Genomic DNA, 7,697 nt, shown 5'->3' on the forward strand with positions numbered 1-7,697 from the left:
TAGTAAATTTGATTACACATAACTCTTGGCTACTCTTTGGTAGAAAGCAGGAACCCCTGAAAAGTTTGAGGTGGGAGAAGGTTAGCTGCTGCCCCAAAACCTCCCTACTGGGTATAATGAAAGCATATCTTAGACCAACTTCTGCACACATACCAACATTTACTAAACAAACACTGATTAAAAAGTAGATATAAAACTGGTTCTCTAATCTAGATGAAATTCCAGCTCTCTGTACATGTAGGTGCTCTGGCTAGTGCTCTGTGTAAAATGCATGACAACATTCCATACTTGCTATTAGGCAAACATATTTGCCTGGAAATGGCTGGAGACAAGATTGTTTAAAGATTAAGCCTCATGCCATCACTAAGGGTTCAGTGACTTCTTATGTCCTATGAAGGTGAGGAATTCTTATGTCCTATGAAGGTGAGGAATGTGTCTGAAATATGCTAGCCTATCCCCATATTTTGAATACCTTTAATTTCACCAGCGATAGCCCGTTTTCCACATACATTTTGCTCATTAGCGATGCCTCACATGCTGACTGATTCAAGACTGGCTAAACACCCCTGAAAGTAGCTCACGATCCTGAACACTGACTGTGCCACGTCCAAACTTGAATTTACTGGAGCAAATATAGTATCATTCTTTCTTGCCTAAAGTACTTCAAATTGCAGAGGAAGTAAATAATTGATTCAATAATGTAACAAATATTTATGGTACATTTTAGGTAATGGAGATGTAGCAGGAAGGAGACTGAATTCCCTGATCTTATAGAACTTACATTCTAGTAGGAGAAACTGAAAAAACAAGGTGGGTAAGGGGAAAAAGATTATATAGTTAGTGTGTTAAAAGCTCATTTGCTGTCAGGGACTTGCCCTCATGCCATGGAGAACTAAATAAAAAATGAGACAAAATTTTTGAAACAACTGCTTAAAGATGTTGGACCATGGAGAGCACAGGGGTGTGATTCTGGAGGGAGGGGAAACCAGCAGTGTGAGACCTAATGTCTTCCAGGCTTTAGACCTGGAAGAACTTAATCAGATGTACATATATCGTATAACTTCTAGAGTCGAAAGGTACAATACCTGGAAAGAGAAAACTCACTGAATGGGATTAACAGCAGATTAAACACTGCAGAGGGAAAAGGGCAGTGAAATTGAACACACAGCTATTGAAACTCCAAATTGAAGCATAGAGAGAGGGAAAAAATGACTGGACAAAAATGAACAGTGCTTTAGTGACACGTGGAAAAATATCAAGTGATTTAACATATTTGAGTGAGGAGAGGGCAGAAAAATTTTTTTTAAAATAATAGTCAAAAATTATCAAAATTTGATGAAAACTTATGAACAACTTTATGTCAATAAATTTAAAAAGAGATTAAATGGACAAATTACTTGAAAGACACAAACTACCAATATGATTCAAGAGGAACTAGAAAATATGAATAGGCTTATATTTATAAAATATTTTAACCTGTGGTTAAATCTCTCGATAAAAGAAAATTCCAGACTCAGATAGTTTTGGACTGCTGAATTCTACCCAAAGTCTTTCTATCAACCTTAGAGAAAATAAGTGAATATTTTTTAATTTTATGATGTGAGCATTGCCCAGATGCCAAATCCAGAAAATGACATTACAAGGCAAGAAATCCACTTACAAATGTATATTGTGAACATAGAGGCAAAAAAATCCTTAGCCAATGTTAGCCAATCAAATCCATTAATATCAGGTTAGCCAAAACGGTCGTTTGGGTTTTCCGTTACATTTTAGGATAATGTGTCATGTTCAAGTGAGTTTCATGCTGGGAATCTAAGGATGGCTTAAGATAAAAATCATCAAGATACTTCATCATATTAACAGAATACATGTAACTGCCAGATAATCTCAGTACATGCAAGGAAAAGTATTTGACAAAATCCAACACTCACTAATAATAAATACTCTAAACAAACTAGGACTATAAAGGAACTTCCTCAATCTGATAATCTGTGAAAAACCTAGAGTTTACTTAATGGAGGAAAACTGAACATTTTCTAAGACTGTGAACACGGCAAGGATGTCTCTCTCTCCACTTGAGCTCAACTTCACCAAAAAGAAAGAGGGAAAAGAAGAGAAACTGGAAGGAAGGAAGAAATGCAAATTAAAAGGAAGTAGTAAAACTGTCTTTACAATGGCATCAAAAACATGAAGTGCCTACCAATACAATTAAAATATTGCAAGATCTGGCCATTGAAAGCTACAAAACTGTTGCTGTGAGAAATGAAAGAATATCTGAACAAATTGATACACGGTGTTTATAGACTGGAAGACTCAATATATACTTTTAAAGTATGAATGGTGGTAAAATACACATAAAACTTGCCATCTTAACCATCTTTCAATGTACAGTAGTGCTAAGTATATTCACACTGTTGTGCGACCAATCCCCAGAACATTTTTCATCTTGCAAAAGTGAAACTCTGTGCCCATTAAATAATGTGAGCCAACAACCCTCCAATAAACTTGTCTCATATCATTGACCAGAATAACATTCCTGCCCTTAAACCATCAGTGGAAAAGGTGATTGGGATTACTGTGATGTCACAGGGCAGTCAAGGGTAACCACCTAAGCCTGGGGGAGCCCACCTTTCCTGCGCAGGTTGGGAGATTCCTGAACAGACAGAGTTCTTTGCAAGGAAGGTGAGGGAATGAATATTGGATAGACCAGTAGCAACAATACCTGCAAGGAAAATCTAGACTATTAAAGTATTTGTTTAAAGAGCCTCCTGTGAGATAAGATATGATAGGAAGGCACCCTGCAGGTAACCACAAACAAAGCTTTGTTTGAACTGAGGAGCTCTAGCAGGCTTTATACTTAGGGATGGACCTTAAAAGTCTATGCATATCTTGAAGCAGAGCCTTTAAAAACCAATGCGCCCAACTGACTTGCTAAATCTTTTATAATAAATTAAACACCACTACTTTTCCTCACCACCGTTTCTGTTTTACAAGTTTCTTCAGGTAGAAATCTCCCTTAACTTGTACTTTATGACCTCATCTTTATATCTTGTATCTTCCAAGAAATTAGGAAAATCTGTTTGTGTCTCCAAAAGGTTATGTCTCTCCCTTTCTTCTCCTCTCTTCCCTTCTGTCAATTTCTCAAAGAATTAAGCACTTCTTGTAGAAAGGCTGTGTGGAGAGTAAGCAGTAAAATCCTGACCTTAAGGAAATAATCATCCTATTGGCTGATGTGTAATGTTTAAATAGAGGAAATAAGGTTAGAAGTGTCTGGACCTGAGACACGAATGCCACGCACGCCCGCTGTCACACTCTCCCCTCAAGTCCTTTGTCCTTTAATCAAAGTGTCATCAATTTACAATGTCATGTCAGTTTCAGGTGTACAGCAGAGTGATCCAGTTATACATGTATCTATTATTTTTTCAGGTCCTTTTCCATTGTGGGTTATTATAGAATGTTGAGTATAGTTCCCTGTCGTATACAGCAGGTCCTTGCTGTTTGTTTTATATATAGTAGTGTGTATATGCTAATCTCAAACTCCTAATCTATCCCTCCTTCCCCTCTGGTAACCATAAGTGGTTTTTCACGTCTATGAGTCTATTTCTGCTTTATAAATACATTCATTTGTATCATTTTTTTAGATTCCACATGTAAGTGACAGCATATGGTGTTTGTCTTTCTCTGATTCACTTCACTTAGCACGATAATCTCTAGGTCCATCCATGTTGCTGCAAATGGCATTATTCCATTATTTTTTGTGGCTGAGTAGTATTCAATTGTATAGATGTACCACATCTTCTTTATCCATTCATCTGTGGATGGACACTTAGGTTGCTTCCACGTCCTGGCTATTGTGAATAGTGCTGCAGTGAACACTGGGGTGCATGTGTCTTTTCGAATTACGGTTTTCTCTGGATATATGCCCAGGAGTGGGGTTGCTGGGTCATATGGTAGCTCTACTTTTAGTTTTTTAAGGAATCTCTATACTGCTCTCCGTAGTGACTGAATCCCCTCAAGTCTTATCGTTTTATTTGTCTTTAACAAACGTTAACTCAGAAATACTTGAGATGTACAGAAAAATTACGAAGATACTGAAAAGAATTCCCATACACCTCTTGCCCAGTTCCCCCATCACTGACATCTTACGTTAGTATGGTCCATTTGTCACAATTAATGAATCAATACTGACACACTGTTATTAACTAAAGCCCACACTTCACACGGATTTCCTTAGCTTTTCCTAACGTCCTATTTCTGATCCAGGATCCCACTGAGGACACATCACATTCAGTGCTCGTGGAGCCTCAGTCGACTCTGGTCTTGGACAGTTTCTCAGATGCTGTGTATTTTTGCTGACCTGAGGAGCACTGATCGGGAACTTTGTGGTCTGTGCCTCTGTGGGGATCACCGGATGTTTTTCTCACGATCAGACAAGGGCCATGGGTTTGGGGGAGGAAGACCACGGAGATAAAGCCCCCTTTCCCCAACGTCGTGCAAAATCAAGGGCAGGTGCTTTCAACACGGTTTATGACTGTCAACGTTGCCCGAGGCTGCCCCGCTGAGGTTCGCTGGTCACTCTCTGCCCTCCCCTTGCTGTACGGCACTCCTGGCAAGGAAGCTCGCTCTTCCTTTTTCTGTCTGTTAAATTGACCTGCGAACCTGAGTGAGGACAGGAGTCCCATTGGTATCACACCAGGCCTTCTCCATCAGAAATCCTCCCAGGGTGACATTGCCACTTTGCTTTCTACATGGTGTCCACATCCGGAATGAGCCTTTCCTTTCCGCTGCACGAGCAAGGCCAGCACTTGGAGACGCGCCGGAGGCCACACTTTCCTAAAAACACCATTCTTAGCGTTATGGGGTCATCATCGCTCCTCCCTATTTGCCCTAAAAATCCCCTTTAGGACGACACCTAGGGCAGGGTTGCATGGAGCATGGCATGAATGGTGCCCCCTGCGGTTGTGCAGCGTGATGAACCCCAAAGGTGGAGACCTGTGTCCTAAAGGAAACCATTCAGACGTCCCCGTGCTTGCTGGTGTCAGGGCACGTGCCCTTCCTCCCATCGTCGTAGGTCCCGGGAGAGCAGAGAGAGCACTTCCACAGCCCTGAGGTCTGTGCAGGACTCAGGAGGAAGGACAAGGGCCGGGGAGCAGGGACAGGGTGGTGGGGAGTTGCCGGAGCCAGGAAGGAGGAGGGGTGCGGGAGGGGCAGGAGTCTGGGTGAGTCACGGTGCTTGACTAAAAGCCAGGAGGGCATGAAAGCCAGGGCGTGTCAGAAATAGACGTTTTCAAAGAAATGAGTAGACAGGAGTATAAAATACTTCAGAAAAGAGAAGCCTTACAGTGGCTGGATGATATAATAGCTAACATTTGCTGAATGCTTATTATAACACGGCTTAACTTGGTGGCTCTCAAACTTTTTCATGCACCAGAACCACCTGGACGGCCTCTGATGTAGTGCATCTGGGCAGGGCCAGGAAATTTGCATTTCAAGTAGTTTCCAGGTGATGCCGCTACCAGATTGTGGACCACACTTTGCGGACCACTGATTCAACTAACTTACTTCTGACAAACACCTATGAGGGAGGCACTATGATTCCCATGTTACTCACAAGGAAGAGATGGAGATGGAATCACATGGCTGCACTCCCACCCTCCAGCGGTGAGGCTGGATTTGAACCCTGGTTCTGGATTTTAAAAGCTACACCAGCCGGTGTCCTATATAAGTAGTTGCAGCAGAGAACTCTTACCCACCTAAGACAGCATCCTGGCAGACTTGTTGCCATCTAATATAGTTCTAAAGATATTATCCCCAAAAGGCAGCAAATATTTGAGAGTTAGTGAAATAAGCTACATGTATTGGCAAAATCTTGGTTAAACACAAAACAAAACAAAACCAGTCATTGTAAGAATTGTCTTTCAAAGCAATTAAGTTAGATACGAAAGAAGGTAGAAGTTAACATAATGGGTGGGTAAACCGTATAAAACCTTCAAATCTTTCTGGAATGTCAAGGTTTAACCCTGAATGTGGATTACTGTTTGCAGTGAATCGGAAAGCTTTTTAAATCTATTTACAGTTTTCTTTTCTGGCTTCCTGCTAGGCTGAGCTGGTCAAAACACGTTATGTAAACATGACGGAAAACATTTCCAAGTTAAGTTTAGTTATTAGGAGGCTATGCCTGAAGGCCGAGCGGGCAGGTGGAACACAAGCCGGGTCTCAGGATGATGGTGTTCACTCACCTCAATGACGTCCGACACCCTCTAAACGGCTGTAGCTGCTTTGAAGACCTTAAAACCAGAGTAAAGACAACATTAATGCATAGTCAAGTCAGTTCAGAAAATGAAGAGAAAAACTACATCCAGATCAGAATGTCTGAAATCCCAGCGGTCTTCAGAAAACCCTCTACAAGCCTGCATTTCCCACCGTCTTGTCAAAGGGACGGACGTACAGGCAAATACAGAGGAAGGATGCCCCTGTCGCTTTGGAGTAATTTCACAGCATCAGCAACAGGTGGCCAGAGAATGGGACCAGGCATCACCACATCCCTATCTGCTTTCTCTGCCTCACAAGATGGGGAACACTCCCCTAACTGTGTGGTTCAGAGACAGGTGAGTGGTGGTCAGGACGGTGTCCGTCTCACACAACAACATTCTTTTCTTGGGGGTGGGGGGAGGCTGTCCCTTGCACCGTAGGATGTTCAGCCACGCTCCTGGCCTCCACCTGCTACAAGAGCACAGCAGCTGCTTCCAGGCCCCTGTCAAGGTAATGACAAATATCTCCAGACTCTGCAAATGTTCCCTGGGAGGCACAAGGCCCCTGGATGTGAAAAGCACTGATTTCCACCATTCATCCTCGTCTACCTTAAATCAATGCTACCAACGGCAAGGCCGGCTTTACAGACCTTGGAAATAATGATTAAGCGATCCCTTTGATTTTTTTTTTTCTCTAGATGAAACAACTTTAAATCAAAAGAGGTACCTTCGCCTACCTGCGGGCTGGCGTCTTCAGAGCTGGAAGGATTGTTCGAGATCCTGTATTCTAGACTCAGACTTCAGATTAGGCTCGTGAAAGAACACATCTGGTCCCGTTCTGTAAGAGGATGGATAGACAACAGTGGTTCAAAACTGCCCGGAAAGGGAAATAATGGATGACAGAAGAGAAAAGCCACACTGTGCTTAGGGAACAGCAGAGGCAGATGGGCCCCAGCAGGAGCCCCAGAAGCACTTGGCTGGCTTCCACCAGCTCAGGAACTCCCTTTGCTAGTTGTTTCCCTGTGAGTAAACGCAGGCAGTGTGCCTTTCAAGAAGTCAGCAAAGAATCTAATCGGCAACATTGTAGAGTCACTGAACGGAGGCAAAGACATGAGAGGGAAAAAAAGACAGTGATGAGAGATCTCAGAGATGCACAGAGCTCCCTAGAGAGGATTTCTGTTCGCGATGGGAATATAAATCGGGGAAAAAGACACAAAATATACTAAATCTGTGGACGTTTTGTTCCGTCACGGGAGAGACATATTCATGTGCTCGATGATGGGTCTATTATTCAACACTTTAAATGAATCCAACATTAATCAGTGTTTAGCAAGAGAGAAACTGCGTGTTTCAACAAGCAATCCGTAAACACAGACCGCACGCTTGCTCCCGGCAGGACCGATGCTGGTGGCTGGGGTTCTGTGGTTTGCAGAGCACTCAGCCGCT

At 42.5% G+C, this 7,697-nt stretch overlaps 1 protein-coding gene across 2 annotated transcripts in view; it reads right to left on the reverse strand.

Annotated features, from left to right (window-relative positions):
* The window catches only part of TNFRSF19 (TNF receptor superfamily member 19), a 113,555-nt gene extending 106,065 nt beyond the window's left edge, over positions 1-7,490 (reverse strand). Inside the window, exons 1-2 of one of the 2 annotated variants that reach the window (XM_057707430.1) lie at positions 6,989-7,490; positions 6,240-6,287 (exon numbers count right to left, since the gene is read on the reverse strand). The gene's annotated coding sequence lies outside the window, so the exon portion shown is untranslated. Of the gene's footprint in view, positions 1-6,239; positions 6,288-6,978 lie in introns of both variants that reach the window. The other variant, XM_057707432.1, reaches the window with a different exon arrangement.
* Positions 7,491-7,697: the final 207 nt, after the last annotated feature.

The sequence above is a fragment of the Hippopotamus amphibius genome, chromosome 14, assembly GCF_030028045.1.
Source record: "Hippopotamus amphibius kiboko isolate mHipAmp2 chromosome 14, mHipAmp2.hap2, whole genome shotgun sequence".
NCBI lineage: Eukaryota > Metazoa > Chordata > Mammalia > Artiodactyla > Hippopotamidae > Hippopotamus > Hippopotamus amphibius.